Below are 17,618 nucleotides of genomic sequence, written 5' to 3' on the forward strand. Positions count from 1 at the left end.
TCAGCTGGTGCAGGAATTGAACCTATGTTGTAGCATCATCATCATTATCCAGCATTGCAAGTCAGCAGTCCAGCCAACTGATTCCGTATTTTAACTTCAATTACTAACAAGAAACCAACTCCACTAAATAGAGACATTGATCAACTTCTGTCTGCTCCAAACTGGCTTGGGAAACAAAGGCATTAACCTGTTTGAAAATCAAGGAGACAACGGAACTCTTGGGAGGCAGTTCACACATTGTACAAAATTCAAGATCAGGAGTTTCCATTGTCCCACAATACTAACTAGATGAGGGACGGGAAATCCAATATGGATTTAAACAGAGCTTTCTGCAAGCTGAGCATTGGGGTGGAGAGGCTGAGTGTTTATGGATATGATGTCAATCAAATAAGTTGCTTTGTTGCTGGATGGCATCAAGTTTCTTGAATGTTGTTGGTGCTGCATTCATCCAGTCAAATGGGGAGTATGCCATCACACTCCCAACTTGTGTTTTGTAAGATCAGACTTTGTGGAGTCATGGAATGAGTTACTTGCTGCAGGATTCTGTCCTCTGACCTGTACTTGGAGCCACAGTTATTTGTAGTGATTTGTACCATTTAGTTCCGAGTCAGTCATAATCCCCAGAAACTGATAGTGAGGAATTCAATGATTGTGAAGTCATTGAATGTCAAGAGCGATGGTTTGATTCTCCCTTTTTCAGGATATTCATTGCCTGGCACTTTTGTGGTGGCATTAATCTTAGTTTTTACTTGTCAGCCCAAACCTGAATTTTGTCCCAATCCTGTTGCCTTTGGACACGGATTCTTCAGTGTCTGAAGATTTGCAAATTGTGCAGAATATTGTGCAATCATCAGTGAACATCCCTATTCTGACCTTATGATATTGATGAAGCACCTGAAGATGGTTCGACCTAGGACACAATTACCCACTTTGTCAGAAAAATGTTTGTGTTATACCTGTACTGGAATAGCTTGAAGGAAATGGCAAATCTGGAGTATACTTCTTCAGTACTATTCGATAGTGATCTTGGGAGGAGGCAAGATGCATCATCTATTCAGCACTCCTGGCTGAAGATTGTTGCAAATGCTTTTGTCCTACTTTTACACAGATCTACCATTGTCGAAAATGGGGATATTTGTAGACCACAAGTTTTGTCTTGAAGTGGTTTTGTTTCGTAGCTTCACCAGATTAACACCTGATGTTCAATTAGGCCTGGTGCTACTTCAGCATTCTTCACTGAACCAGGCTTGATCTTAGTATTAGATTGGGGGGGTATGCCAGGCCATGAGGTTGCCATAAGTATTCTATTGCTGCTGTTGGTCCTCAGCGCCTCATTGGATGTCCAGACTTGATTTGAGAGATATATACAAAGTCCATTCCATTCAGCATGCTGTCAGTGTCATACCTTGTGATCAATGTGAAGGCAGGACATTGTCTCCATAATGGTTGTGCGTGGTCATTCTTCTCGATGTTGTCATGACAGATGCATGTACTGCATCGGTGTGAATGAGGTCAAGTATATTTTTCTCTCTTGTTGGTTCCGTCACCACCTGCCACAGATCGAGGATAGCAGCTATGTCCTTTCGAACTTGACCAGCTCGATTAGTAATGATGCTTCAAAGCCATTCTTGGGGATGGACTCTGAAATTGCCCGATCACAATACATTCTGAGCCATTGCCAATTTCAGTTTTTCCTCCAAGTGTTGTTCAACATGGAGCACTGATTTAGTATCAGAGGTGGGGACCTCTCGTGGTAATCAGTTGGAGCCTTCCTTGCCGATGTTTGACCTGATGCCATGAGACTTCACAAGGTCTGCTTTCAATATTGAGGACTCCTGGAGCAGCTCCTTCTTGACTGTATGCCACTGGGTTCAACCGCGGATGCATCTGTCCTGGTGGTGGGACAGAGATAATGATGGTGTTGTCTAGGACATTACATATAAGGTATGATTCTGTAAGTATGAACATGTCAGACTGATAGCTCTCCCAATTTTGACAGTAGCCCTTATATGTTGGTGAGAAGGACTTTGCAGGATCAAAGGGCCAATGTAATTTCTGGATGTTTTGGTTGACGCCAGGTTTTTTAAGTTTGAGGCAACAGAGTCCATTGCTAGCAGTACTTAAGAGTGAGCCACATTGCTGTGGATCTGTAGGCCAGACTAGGTTTTCTCTTTCTAAAGGATATTAGTGAACTAGATAAGATTTGATTCCAATGGTTTACTGGTCATCATTTTGATATTTATTGAATTCAAACTCCCCCATCTACTATTGTGAAATTTGAATCCAGGTCCCCGCAGTAAAATAACCTGGATTTCTGGATTACCAATCCAGTGACAAGAACATCAAATTCGCTTTCATGTTTTGAAAATTGAGGTAATGTTTACCTCATTTTGATAAATGCTTCAAAACATACAATGGAATTAGTGAGGCAGGCCCTAATTTTTCTAGCATGTTAAGTGTTCCTGATATATCCTTCTTTAAGTAGCCAAATAGTGCATACTTAATCATCCCTCTTGAATACTGACAACAAACTTCTGGGCCGAAAGGTATCCTATACTGTCTTAGCTCCCTCATTAAAAATAGGAACATTAGCCTTCTTCCAGTCGTTGGGGGAAGGAGGGTTGGTTAGGTTGGAAGAAGGGTGTTAGGAGAATCTGTTCCTGTTTCCTTGAGATCCACTAGAAGGACATCATTTCAACTATCTACTTATTTTATATCAAGATTTCTAATTCTGTCTAAAACAATATTTTAATCTGTTTTGATATTAACAATGTTAGTGACATAATTAAATTGGTTAAGCACCAACTTCAAAAGTGAGAACGATTGCAAGGTACTCTTTTAATGTTTTCGCCATACCAAAATCTGTTTCTTTATAGGCTATTTCAACAATTTGATATTAGTACTTGAAATCTTCATATTACAGATAAAACTTTTTTTCTCATTACTATAACAGTTGATCAAAATCTTCTTTTCCATTAAACTTTGTAGCTGCTTTTGGAATTGGAAATGTCCTTGAATTCACAGTGTTTTGTTTATATGAATTTCCATTTAAAATGGTGGTGCTGTCCTACGCAGCTGAAGCTTGGTCCATGCCCGTGGAGTCATCTGTTGCATTATTTCTGCTTGCATTATGTTCCAAGCAGCTAAGTATGAAAGCAATGTATCTCTTCGCTGAAAGAAAAATCATGTAAACAGTGGTATTGTTGAGTGGGATGTATACTATGTGAAGAAATGCAACCAAAACAATGGCTGAAAAAAAAAACCATTTTATTTGCAAAAGGTAAAGGACTATAATGATAAATGCCAAACAGATCAATGAAAATTATATGCGGGGAATGGAGTGGTGAAAGGTCGAGTTCTGGAATTTTGACAGGAATCATGCCTGAATTGTAAATAAGCAGTTAAATCGTTTGTCAACAATTTCCCAGGACGTGCTGTCCAGCACCAGCAGCCACAAAGCCAAGAGTCATGGAGTCAGCAGTACTCCGGTAAACACCTTCCGGAATATTAATTAAGATATTCTTTCCAAAGGCTTCTTTGTAAAACATCCATGCAACTGTTAAAGTAAATAACCGCACATTTGCAACGATCTTCCCATGTGTGATGACGAAAGATTGATTTGTTTTGAAAAGGCGCAATGGATGTTTATTTTTTTTCACTCCCCAACCGACAAAGTAAAATGTTATTTGGCCCCTTTCTCCTGAAGGCCTGATTCCCCAGTGTACCATGGGGAGCTGGCCCAACTGGCCATTGATAATTATTTTTCTCGCAGCGTCGAGTTTCCTTCGACTTGACACCTGCCTTGTTGATCTGATGGGAGTTCATTCCCATTTTGTTTTTCTTCAGACAGGAAACCGGGTGCTGCGAGAAAATGATCAGTGGTATTTTTTTTCTCTCTTAGACCACCCCCAACCAACCCATCCAATTTTTCTTTTCCAGTCAGGATCCTGCTCTCTCTCTCTCTCACCTGGTCAGGAAGCCGCCACCATTTCCATGCTTTCCTGAAGCCCCAGCTGCCACTTTAAAAAAAACAGCGACAGGGGAGAGAGGCGTCGGTGAGGGGGAAGGCGCTTCCACTGGCGGAGGGAAAGGAGGGGGGGAAGGCGGTTGGTGATGGTGGTGCTGGAAGAGCAAACACGCACTTGGCGGGGACAAAGGATTGCGCCCGCTCGTGTTTCTGACAGGAAGCCGACCGCCAGGCTGTACCCAGCCGATACCACCAAGCCGGTTCCCGCGGGGAGGGCTCAGCGACGGCCTGCCCCCCCCACCAAGCGTCCCACCGCCCCCTTCTCTCCCCTCCCCTCCCCCCACCCTCCCGCCTTCACCATCTCCGGGCACAATAGCGAGCAAAATGGCGGCGGTGCCTGGATGGATGGAGGACGAGCGCTGACAATAAAACCCAGCCCGCCGCTCCTCCGCGCATTCCCTTGTGCCAAAAAAAAAACAAGGTATGTGCGTGTGTGTGTGTTTTTTTCCTTCTTCCTGTTGCAATAAGCTCACCGACAGCAGAGAGAGATATAGCGATGGTTGGGGGTGGGGGAGGACGAAGATCGGTTGGGAGTTTTGCTTTATATTTTTTTTTGCTTGCCATCCATTCCACCACCAATTCCCCCCTTTCTCTCTCTCTCTCTTTTCCCAGTTCCTTGGCTGTTGGGTTGTGGTTTGGACTCAGCCGAGTCGACAGCGTGACAGGCAATTCAGGCGGGACGGGGCACACACTCCTTGCATGTCTTCCTTTGCCACGCAACATGGCATCTCCGACCAATTCTTGCACACCGCCCCCCCCCCCCCCCCCACCTTGGATTTGATCATTCTATTTCCCACTCCAGTAACTACAACAGCAAAAGTTGTGTTAGCCTTTTCCAATGTCAAATTTTGAGCTTTGTGCAGTTCTTTTTTTTGAATAGATTCTGCTCTGCACTGCAACTCTACCCCACAAGCATAAAGTGAACACTGGCATTGATCCTGGGCAAAATGGTAAAAGCATGTCAGGAGTGTTTTGTAAAAATTGAAAGGAGCTGTACTTCAGAGCCTGTGCCTCCAAACTGGATTGTTGGTCTTTAAATTTGTCCTTATTTGTTTTGCATGGTATTTGGTGGCTTTTGTCACCATATTCAAGGTCAATGATATACAATGCCATTCATCTTTTGGATTCTATGTAAGGCAACTGAAGTATTTTTTCAAAGAATAATGGCTGTACAATGGATTCACAAGTAATTTAATTTAAATCTGGAGAAGATTTTAAGAGTGCTATGAATTATGTTTTGAGTACTTGTATAAAATTTCTAAATACCTGTACATTTTGTAATCATGCCCCTTCCTTTTACGTATGCTTAATCAATTGCAGATTATAATAAACTCTTCGAGGCACTAAAAAGTTCACAACTATTGGTCGCATGATGACTGGTGAAGAGCAAAGTTGTTTTCAAGTTTTAATTGTGATTGTAGTATATTTAGATCCAGAAATACAAGGGTTTGATGCTATCTAATTTTGGTCTTTTTTTTGTGTTCTGATCTTCCTGAATTTCATTTAGTAGTGCAAGATTCTTGTAGGATGTTTAACTTGCTTTTTATGGCATGCTGCCACAACAATATTCACTATATTTCAAATATTTCCAAGCTATCTATCGCCAGGGTGTCTGGCAAATACTCTTTTAAAAGCTTCTATGATAATTGGTTTCCAGTATGAATGTTTGGCTTGCATGTGCTTTGCATGCAATTTGTTGTTTTGTTTTAAACTAAACATTTAAAATGTAATCTTGTCCATTAAACATTTCAAACTGGATTATTTTCATGCAAACAGTAAATCAGCTTGATGTGAATAATACAGAATTGTTGCCACTATCTAGTTAAATTTAACTGATTTGTTTCATAAATAAAGGTAATTAAGTTCTTGTTTCTCTTTGAGACAAAGACCACCTTTTTTATCATCTGAGATATTTGGTAGGTGACTGCTGAAGTGACCTGGACCTGGAAAGTTCTGTTGTAAGTAGGATTTAGCAGATAATTGAGTTTTGGACAAGTTGGCTTTGGAATTCCATCTTTGCACATTTTAGAAGCTGAGAGAAAATACCTATTCAAAGGAGGCCACAATGTGTTTTGTATTTGTTGTTCCATGTACATGGATCCTAAGTGAGTTTCTCCCAGCAGTCTTAAATTGTTGATGTGAAAACTCCGAAATGAAGTTTTCTGATTAGCCAAAAGAAGCACTACAAGGGCAATGTGAAAGTACATAGCTGACTTAAGTTCTACATAGAAACTTTGTATTGGTAGGCAAACAAAGTTACAAAAGTAAGTAATGCCCAAATGAGTGAACTAAATGTGGTGCAAGGTCTTGGAAGTTGTATATCCAAGTTGCGTGGTTTATACCTGATGGAATGCTCCATAAAGTTTGTTTCTAAACTTGTGAAGATCTGTGGTGGAAAGTTATATTCAGCATTAAACAAATCTATCTAGTTCTTTCTAATTAGAAGTTGGGAAGAATTTGAAGTTGGATCTGTGATTTTAAGTATTAATATAAAATAAGCCATACTGCAGCCAGTAAAGGTAGAGGAAATAGGAGTGGTGGGGGGAGGTGTCTAGATTAGAATGGTGCTGGAAAAGCACAGCAGTTCAGGCAACATCTGAGGAGCAGTAAAATCGAAGTTTCGGGCAAAAGCCCTTCATCAGGAATACAGACAGAGAGCCTGAAGGGTGGAGAGATTAGTGAGAGGAGGGTGGGAGTGGGGAGAAAGTAGCATAGAGTATAATAGGTGAGTGGGGGAGGGGATGAAGGTGATAGGTCAGGGGGGAGAGGGGGAAGGGTGGAGTGGATAGGTGGAAAAGAAGATAGGCAGGTAGGCCAAGTCATGGGGACAGTGCTGAGCTGGAAGTTTGGAACTGGGATGAGGTGGGGGAAGGGGAAATGAGGAAACTAGTGAAGCCCACATTGATGGCCTGGGGTTGAAGTGGTCCGAGGTGGAAGATGAGGCGGTCTTCCTCCAGGCGTCTGGTGGTGAGTGAGCGGCGGTAGAGGAGGCCCAGGACCTCCACGTCCTCGGCAGAGTGGGAGGGGAAGTTGAAATGTTGGGCCACAGGGTGGAATGGTTGATTGGTGCGGGTATCCCAGAGATTTTCCCTAAAGCTAGGGGTGATTTCACAATCCGAAGGTGTTGAACTCCAATATTGAACCTAGAAGGTTGTAAAATGCCTAGTCTGAAGATTGTTAAAAATCTCACTACCAGGTTACAGTCCAACAGGTTTATTTGGAAGCATTAGCTTTCGGAGCACTGCTCCTTCATCAGGTGGTTGTGGAGTATTAAGATTGTAAAACAGAATTTATAACAAAAGTTTTCACTGTGTTGCAACTGAGATGATATATCGAAAAAGACCTGGACTGTTTAAGTCTCTCATCTTTTAGAATGACCATGTTGGTTTCAGTTCTGTTATGTGTAAACCCCAGAACTTTTTTAAAGTTACATTCTCAAGTGAACTTTAACAATAGGTGATATGTCAAAGTTTGGGAGAAGATTTATAGCTCGGGTGCTTGTTGTTGTGGTTCTGTTCACCGAGCTGGGAATTTGTGTTGCAGATGTTTCATCCCCTGTCTAGGTGACATCCTCAGTGCTTGGGAACCTCCTGTGAAGCGTTTCTGTGATCTTTCCTCTGGCATTTGCTGGAGGAAAGATCACAGAAGCGCTTCACAGGAGGCTCCCAAGCACTGAAGATGTTGCCTAGACAGGGGACGAAACGTCTGCAACACAAATTTCCAGCTCGGCAAACAGAACCACAACAGGTGATATGTCAATTCAGATAATGCATTGAAGGTTTAATGTTAAAGTCTGTGTCTCATTGTTCTAAATAAAGGGTTTACAGAATCTTGCATGGATTCATACAGTTTTTTTAGCAAAAGAAAATATAATTCTGCAAATACAAATTCACCCCACAAACTTGTGTGGGGGGTGGGGTGGGGGGGGGAAGAGTGGTGAGTGTTGGAGAGTGTATGTGTGAATGTAAAGGGGTATGAGTGTGTGAGAGGGTGCATATGTAGGGGATGTGTATGAGAGGGGGTCTGTAGGAGTGAGTGTGTGTCTGAAGATGAGATTTTATTCCTCCAGTTTACATAGTGATTCGATGGAGCATTGCAACGTACCAAGAATAGACAAGTGGGCATGTGAGCAGGATGCTGCATTAAACCAATTGGCTAAGGGAAGGTCAGGGGTCATGCTTGCACATGGACTGGAAGAGTTCTACAAAGTGGTCACCTTGTCTGACTTCATCAATATTCACTGTTGTAAAACTGACAGTAAGAACCCTCCAACCACAAGGGATGAACTCAGATTTCTCTAGTTTCCTCATTTCCCCTCCCCCCACCTTGTCTCAGTCGATTCCCTTGAACTCAGCTCCGCCCTCCTAACCTGCAGTCCTCTTCCTGACCTCTCCGCCCCCACCCCACTCCGGCCTATCACCCTCACCTTGACCTCCTTCCACCTATCACATCTCCATCGCCCCTCCTCCAAGTCCCTCCTCCCTACCTTTTATCTTAGCCTGCCTGGCACCCTCTCCTCATTCCTGATGAAGGGCTCTGGCCCGAAACGTCGAATTTCCTGTTCCTTGGATGCTGCCTGACCTGTTGTGCTTTAACCAGCAACACATTTTCAGCTCTGATCTCCAGCATCTGCAGACCTCACTTTTTACAGTAAGTTCTGAAGACCACATGCACTGCTAAAGGCAGAAATCTAGTTAGAATATGCTGTCAGTTGATTCTACACTTTTCAGTACATTGCACATTTGAAGTTCCAGCATGTGGTAGTCAATTAAAATAATTGAAATTGAGAATTTGCCCTTTTTATAGTGTTTGTCTTGGTGTAAAATATACACTTGAAACTGTTAAACATTGAATGAGATGTGTCTAGGTTTTTAACGGTACTCCTTTCATAATTACCAATGAGAGCTTTCTCTGGAACGGAACTGTGTGGAGTTTGCACGTTCTCCCCGTGTCTGCATGGGTTTCCTCCGGGTGCTCCGGTTTCCTCCCACAGTCACAAAGATGTGCGGGTCAGGTGAATTGGTCAAGCTAAATTGCCCGTAGTGTTAGGTAAGGGGTAAATGTAGGGGTATGGGTGGGTTGCGCTTCGGCGGGTCGGTGTGGGCTTGTTGGGCCAAAGGGCCTGTTTCCACACTAAGTCTAATCTAATTCTGTTTTAAATTATGTTTTTGTTTCATTTACGTTAATCTGGTGTATGTGACTGACCTCTGGATTATTCATTAAGGAAACCGATTTATTGAGGTCAAATTGTGTGCAACCTAACTTTGAGTTTTTTGAAGAGGTAATAGGAAGTGTTGATGAAGATGATATGGTGTGCATGGACTTCCAAACAACTTTTGACAAAAGTGAAACATAGGCTTTCGAGGAATGTTGAGTAAAAGAGATGGTTGCAACATGGATATGGAGTTGGTGATTTCGGATGGGAGGAAAGTGTACAGAGATCTGTAGGGAATGGCACGAGATCTATTGCTTTTCTTAAGTTTTTTTAATTAATGGCCTAAATTTGAGTAAAAGGCACAATTTTAAAAATTTGAAGATGGCATGAAACTAGGAAACATTGACATTTGAGGATGATAATGATTGACCTTGAGACCAGAAATGAAATGTCGAAGTGTGTATTTTGGATGGAAGAATGAGAAGAGGCAACATATAATAAATTGTGCAATCCTAGAGGAGGTTCAGGAACAGAGACCATGGCACAAATCGTTGAAGTTAGTAGGATTAGTTGAGAAAGTCACTTAAAGGGTTTTGGAAACCTGCTATTGTATTCCATATCCTCATTATATTACAAACAGAGGAAAAGTGAACTTTGCTAATTGAACCTCAGCTTGTGTATTTTGTTCAGTGGCATGCACCATGTTTAAGGAAGAATGTGAAGATGTTAGAGGAAGTGCTGAAAATTATGAGTTTGGTTACTGTGAAGACAGTCTTCAGTTATGTGGATAGCTTGGACAAGTTGATGCTATTCTTTTTGAAAGAGAAGGTTGAGAGCTTTGATTAGCAGAACTCGAAATCATGATGGACCTTGTCACAAAGCTGGTCCATTTCTCAAAGTTGGTGTGTCCTTGATTATTTTTTCCAGAGCTGAAAATGTGTTGCTGGAAAAGCGCAGCAGGTCAGGCAGCATCCAAGGAGCAGGAGAATCGCTCCTTGGATGCTGCCTGACCTGCTGCGCTTTTCCAGCAACACATTTTCAGCTCTAATCTCCAGCATCTGCAATCCTCACTTTCTCCTTGAAGATTTTTTTTCCCAGAGGGCTCAAAACGGCTGAATTGGTGCAGAGATGATTTGGTTTATTGGGGCCCTTTTTTTGTTTACCCCTAAACAGATGATATCTCAGGCCAAAGGTGCTCATGTTTTAGAAATAATTTTTGTCATGAAAGGGGAGTGGCTAGTCCTGGCAGCTGAGGTTTTTTGGTTCAGTTCAGCAACTGTGTGTGAAACAAGCTGCTGACTTGTTTCTCTCCTTGAACTGTAAAGCTTTGTTTGATTTTTGCCTTTTGTGCTAAGGGATGTGTGTATTGGGATTGTTGCAAGTGTTTTCAGAACAGCAATATTAAGTCAGGTTTGGGTAGGATAAATTATGCGTTATTCAGAGACTCACTGAAGATGTTACCTAGTACGGTGTCGATATGTCTGAAAACTCACCTTCCAGCTCAGCGAGCAAATCTATATCCAAGTATTCTGTTTTCTGGTCTGTTTCATTTTGAAATTTTGTGAATAAATCTTGTTCGTTTAAAATGTGGCAGTTGTCCCAGCTAATTTACACCGGGAATATCCACTATACACCCAGGTAAACAAATAGCAAAGTTACGGCCTGGGCTACCTGCTTAAAAATGTTTTGACAGGTCTGGCCTAATCCATAACAATCTGAGCAGACAAACAATTCCCATTGGCAGAAGGATTGAGATTCCGATTTTAATACAAGGAGTAAATAGGTTAAGCAGATGAATTTGAAGCCTGGATAAGGACATGGAATTATGATCTTGTAGCCATTAAAGAAACTTCATTGAGAGAAGGGCAGGACTGGCAGCTCAAAGTATCATGCCTGAAACTTCTAAAGAGAGGGCTGTATAAGGGGTGGGGCATTACTGATGTCATAGTTGTGACATGGCAAGGACATCTTTTGGGTGGGGGACTCATCCAGTGAGGCCATTGAAAGGTGCAAAATTCATGTTGTAATGAGTAATTTTCATTTCCTCAATATTTGATTGAGGCTCCATTAATGGGGCTTAGATGGATCAGAACAAGGATAGACTGGAATTCCTCCCCCCCAACCACATAAGCATAGGGTGTTGAGGGGTGACCAGTTAGATGTTTATAAAATTACGAGGAGCATGGATGAAATGAATAGCAAAGACCTTTACACAAGGATAGGGGAATTAAAAGCTAGAGTGCATATTTTTAATATGAGGGGAAAGATTTAAAAGGGACCTGAAGCTAGCGTTTTCATAGTGTGGGGCATACATGGAATGAACTGCCAGAGGAACTAGTAGATGCGGATGCAGTTACAACATTTACAATACATTTGGACAGGCACATGGATAGGAAAAGTTTTTAGAGGGGTATGGGCCAAACTCTGCAGACATATGGGGTTAGTTTAGTATGGGAAAACCTGGTGGGTGTGCACAAGTTGGACCAAAAGGTCTGTATGATGCTATAACTGCATGCAGGAGGGAATCTTGAAACAATATGTAGATGGCTCAACTAGGAAAGGAGTTGTATCAGACCCTGTTTCTTGGGGATAAGCTGGCCAGATGATCAAAAGTATCAGTGTGGGAGCATTTCGAGAACGGACCGTAATTCCCTATGTTTTAAGATCCTTATGGATAAGGATAGGCTGGTCCTTAGATGAAAGTACTAAATTGGGGTAAGGCCAGTTACAACTGTATTAGACAAGAATTGAAGAAACTGGATTGGTGGCAGTTATTTGCAGTTAAGTGCACATCTGACATGTGGGAGTCTTTTGAAGGCCAGTTGATCAATGTCCAAGTCCAATATTTAGCTGTGAGGATGAAGGATAAGGTTGGCAAGATTTGGGAACCCTGGATAACAAAAGATATTGAAAGTTTCCTGAAAAAGGCAGTGTAATGTAAGTTTTTAGGAAATTGAGATCAAACTGGGCCCTTGAGAAAACTGAAGGAAGCAGGAAAGAAAGTAAACAAGGAATTAGAGGGCTAAAAAGGACCATGAAATGCCCTTGGTAAGAAGGGTCAAGGAGAATGACAAGGCATGTTATGTATAATAGGAGCAAGAGGCTGGTTAAGGAAAGTGTAAGTCTACTCAAGGACAAAGGAGGGATTTGTGCGTGGATCTGAAGAAGTGGGTGAGGTTCCCTAATCAGCACTTCACATCGGTACTCATTGAGGAGGAGGACAAAGATGATGGTCAGATTAGGGAATGCTGTTGGTAGTCCAGAGCATGTCGATTTAAGAAAGAGATGATGTTGGGTATCTTGAAAAACATGAAGTTAGATAAGTTAAACACAGTCAGGGCAAGCAGGGGCAAGGTGGGATTAATAAATTAAACTGCATTTATTTCAATGCAAGGGGCCTAACCAGGAAGGCAGATGAACTCAGGGCATGGTTAGGAACATGGGACTGGGATATCATAGCAATTACAGAAACATGGCTCAGGGATGGGCAGGACTGGCAGCTGAATGTTCCAGGATACAAATGCGACAGGAAGGATAGAAAAGGAGGCAGAAGAGGAGGGGGAGTGACATTTTTGATCAGGGATAGCATTACCACTGTACTGAGGGAAGATATTCCCGGAAATACATTGAGGGAAGTTATTTGGGTGGAATTGAGAGATAAGAAAGGGAAGGTCACCTTATTGGGATTGTATGATAGACCCCCTAATAGTCAGAGGGAAATTGAGAAACAAACTTGTAAAGAGATCTCAGCTACCTGTAAGAATAATAGGATTGTTATGGTAGGGGATTTCCAAACATAGACTGGGACTGCCATAGCATTAAGGGTTTAGACGGAGAGGAATTTGTTAATTTTCTGATTCAGTATATGGATGTACCTACTAGAGAAGGTGCAAAACTTGACCTACTCTTGGGAAATAAGACAGGGCAGTTGACTGAGGTATCAGTGGGGGAGCACTTTAGGGCCAGCGACCATAATTCTATTCTGTTTAAAATCGTGATGGAAAAAGATAGACCTGATCTAAAAGTTGAACTTCTAAATTGGAGAAATGCCAAATTTGACAGTATTAGGCAAGAACTTTTGAAAGCTGATTGGGGGTAGATGTTCACAGGTAAAGGGACAGCTGGAAAATGGGAAGCCTTCAGAAATGAGATAACGGGAATCCAGAGAAAGTATATTCCTGTTAGGGTAAAGGGAAAGGCTGGTAGGTACAGGGAATGTTGGATGACTAACCAAATTAAGGGTTTGGTTAAGAAAAAGAAGGAAGCCTATGTAAGGTATAGACAGCAGAGATGGAGTGAATCCTTAGAATATAAAAGGAAGTAGGAGTATACTTAAGAGGGAAATCAGGAGGGCAAAACGGGGACATGAGATAGCTTTGACAAATAGAATTAAGGAGAATCCAAAGGGGCTTTACAAATAAAGAACAAAAGGCTAACGAGGGAGAGAATAGGGCCCCTCAAAGATCAGCAAGCTGGCCTTTGTGTGGAGTCGCAGAAAATGGGGAAAGATACTAAATGAGTATTTTGCATCAGTATTTACTGACGAAAAGCATATGGGAGATATAGACTGGAGGGAAATAGATGATGACATCTTGCAAAATGTCCAGATTATAGAGGAGGAAGTGCTGGATGTGTTGAAACTCATAGGTGGATAAATCCCCAGGGCCCTGGTGAGACCACACCTGGAGTACTGTGTGCAGTTCTGGTCTCCAAATTTGAGGAAAGACATTCTGGCTATTGAGGGAGTGCAGTGTAGGTTCGCAAGGTCAATTCCTGGAATGGAGGGATTACCTTACACTGAAAGACTGGAGCAACTGGGCTTGTATACCCTTGAGTTTAGAAGGCTGAGAGGGGATCTGATTGAGATATATAATATTATTAAAGGATTGGACACACTGGAGGCAGGAAACATGTTTCCGCTGATGGGTGAGTGCCAAACCAGAGGGGACAGCTTAAAAATATGGGGTAGACCATTTAGGACAGAGATGAGGAGAAACTCCTTCACCCAGAGAGTGGTGGTTGTGTGGCATGCTGTGCCCCAGAGGGCAGTGGAGACCCAGTCTCTGGATTCATTTAAGAAAGAGTTGGTACATGTATAGAATGAACTGCCAGAGGAAGTGGTGGAGGCTGGTACAATTGCAACATTTTAAAAGACATTTGGATGGGTATATGAATAGGAAGGGTTTGGAGGGGTATGGGCCAGGTGCTGGCAGGTGGGACTAGGTTGGGTTGGGATATCTGGTTGGTATGGACGAGTTGAACTGAAGGGTCAGTTTCCATGCTGTACATCTGACTGTATAAGTCCCCACGGCCTGATGTGGTCTATTCCAGGATATTGTGGGAGGCAAGGGAGAGATTTTCGATAGAGACCGATTTTGGGTTTTCTTTAACTACACAAGAAGTCCAAGAAATACATCAGGAGTAGGTCATTTGGCCGCTTGTGCTTGCTGTCCCATTCAATAACATCATGGACTCAGCTCCACCTAACTGCCCACCCACCGTAACCCTTGATGCCTTTACTATTCAAAAAAATCTATCTACCTTTGCCCTTAAATCATTCAATGAGGTAGCCGGAACTGCTTCGTTGGGCAGGAGGTTCCACCAATTCGCAACCGTTTGGGTGAAGCAGTTCCTCCTCAACTCGGTCCTAAATTTGTTCCCCCTTAATTTGAGGCTATGCCCCCTCTTTCTAGTTTCACCCGCCAGTGGTAACAACCTCCCTCCTTCTATCTTATCTATTTCCTTCATAATCTTATGTTTCTATAAGATCCCCTCTCATTCTTCTAAATTCCAATGAGGCTCAGTCTACTCAACCTCTCCTCTGAAACCAACCCCCTCAATCTCACAATCAACTCTCCTGTATGCCCTCCAGTACTAGTCCATAGTGTCTCAGTTAATACAACAATACACAATACTCCTGGTGTGGCCTCACCAGCTCCACATACAGCTGCAGCATATCTGCTTTTAACTCCATTCCTCTAGCAATGAGCGATTGCATTCCATTTGCTTTCTTAATTACCTGCAGACCAACATTTTGTGATTCATGCACAAGGACACCTAGGTGCCTCTGCGCAGCAGCATGCTGCAATTTTTCACCATTTAGGAGTCCATTTTGTTGTTACTACCAAAATAGATGACCTCGTATTGTACCCCTTCTGCAAAACCCTTGCCCGATCACTCAATCTATCTATATCCTTCTGCAGACTTTCACTTGTCCCATGCACTACCACTCATCTTAATATCATCTGCAAACTTTGACACATTTGGTCCCCAATTTCAAATCATCTATCTAAATTATAAATAGTTGCGGTCCCAAACTGATCACTGAAGCACACCTTTAGCCACTGGTCACCAACTAGAAAACCACCCATTTGTCCCCAGTCTTTACATTTTTTCGTTAACCAATCCTCTTTCCATGCTAACACATTACTTGTAACAGTATGCAAGTTTATCTTATCCAGCAGCCTTTGTGCGGCACCTAGTCGAATACCTTCTGGAAATCTTGATACACCACATCCACCAGTTTCTGAAGACTAGAGAATGGCCAGTGCTATTTCTTTAAGAAGAACAACAAGGAGATCCAGAAAACTATAGACAAGTGAGCCATACATCAGTGGAAGGTAAATTATTGCAGAAGATCCTTACCATAAAACACAACAGAAATTCGGCTATAGATATAAGATTAGGTAATAAATAGGAGTCAGACCGGAGGAGTAGATAGTATTTTCATGTTGACAAGTTGTGACTAGTGGATTGTCACAAGGATCAGTGCTTGGACTTTAGCTATTTACAATCCTAAATTACTTTAACAATGAGCCCAAAAGTAATGTGTTGAAGTTTATGATACAAAACTAACTGGGAATTAAAACTGTGCACTAACAGGTTGCACAGATACTGAAGACAGGTTAGGTGTTGAGAAGCAGGGTGGCAGATTGAATATAATGAGAATATGAAGTTTTTCACTTTGACCATACGAACAGAAAAAGCAGAGTTTTTTTTTAAAAGGCATGAAACTTCTAAATGTTGATGCTTGGAGACTTGAATGCATTCATGCAAGGGGCAAAGTTGTTTTACAGGAACAGCAAGTGACTAAACAGGCAAATAGTGTTTACGTCTGTATTGTGATGGGATTAGAGTGTAAGAAATTTTTTAATTCATTCATGGGATGAGGGTGTTGCTGGTTGGGTAGCATTTATTATCTATCCCTAATTGTGCAGAGGGCAGCTAATAGTCAACCACACTACTGTGGGTCTAGAGTTATATGTAGGCCAGCCCAGGTAAGAATGGTAGTTTCCTTCCCTAAAAAGTCATTAGAATCAGCATAACTTCATGAAAGGGAAGTCATATCTGACTATTTGAGTTTTTTTTTTAAGGAAGTCTAAACCAAACTGGGTAGAGGGAAGCCATTAGATGTGTTGTATTTAAACGTTCAGCCGACTTGTGACAAGGTACTTCACTAAAGATGAAGTGTTGTCTCCCAGGTGCCAGGGTTCGTGATGTCTCTGATCGTTTTTGGGATCCTTGAGGGGGAACAGCCTCAAGTCACGGTCCACATAGGGAGGAAGAGATGGGGATTGAAAGCAGAAATTCAGGGAGCTGGGGTGGAAGCTTAGAGATAGGACAAACAGGTGATATCTCTGGTATGTTGCCTGTGCCACGTGCTGGCGAGGCAAGGAATAGGGAGAGAGAGGAGTTGAACACTTAGCTACAGGGATGATGCAGGAGGGAGGGTTTTGGATTCCTCGATAATTAGGGCTCATTCTGGGGTAAGTGGGATCTCTGCAGTCTTCACCTGAATCAGAGGGGTACCAATATCCTGGGGGGGAATTTTGCTAATGCTGTCTGGGTTTAAATTAATTCAGTGGCGCGACGGGAACCCAAATTGTCAAATGAATACACAGGAGGTTGAGAGTAGTGAGGTCATAAATAAGGATTCAAGGTCGCAAGAGGGCGCTGGCAAGCAAGAAGGTGGTTTGAAGTGTGTCCACTTCAATGCAAGGAGCATCCAGAGTAAGGTGAATGAACATGCAGCATGAGTTGATACCAGAGATTTTGATGTTGTGGCCGTTTCGGAGACATGGATAGAGCAGGGACAGGAATGGTTGTTTCAGATTTCGGGATTTAGATGTTTCTGTAAGAACAGAGAAAATGGTACAAAGATTTGGGGGCAGGGGCAGGGGCAGAGGGATGTGGGAGTTGTGGCATTGTTATTCAAGGACAGGATTGCAGTTGCAGGAAGGATGTTTGAGGACTCATCTACTGAAATAGTATGGGCTGAGGTTAGAAATGGAAAAGGAGAGGCCACCCTCTGGGGAGTTTTTTATCGGCTTCCAAATAGTTCCAGAGATGTAAAGGAAAGGATTGCAAAGATGATTCTGGGTAAGAATGAAAATAACAACAGGGTAGTTATGGTGACTTTAATTTTCCAAATATTGA

At 42.3% G+C, this 17,618-nt stretch overlaps 1 protein-coding gene across 5 annotated transcripts in view; it reads left to right on the forward strand.

The window, feature by feature from the left end:
• Positions 1–4,093: 4,093 nt before the first annotated feature.
• The window catches only part of znf644b (zinc finger protein 644b), a 170,970-nt gene continuing 157,445 nt past the window's right edge, over positions 4,094–17,618 (forward strand). For all 5 annotated transcript variants that reach the window (XM_060830606.1, XM_060830603.1, XM_060830610.1 and 2 more), the window contains exon 1: positions 4,094–4,448. The gene's annotated coding sequence lies outside the window, so the exon portion shown is untranslated. The remainder of the gene's footprint in view (positions 4,449–17,618) is intronic.

This window comes from Hemiscyllium ocellatum, chromosome 9, assembly GCF_020745735.1.
Source record: "Hemiscyllium ocellatum isolate sHemOce1 chromosome 9, sHemOce1.pat.X.cur, whole genome shotgun sequence".
NCBI classification, from domain to species: domain Eukaryota; kingdom Metazoa; phylum Chordata; class Chondrichthyes; order Orectolobiformes; family Hemiscylliidae; genus Hemiscyllium; species Hemiscyllium ocellatum.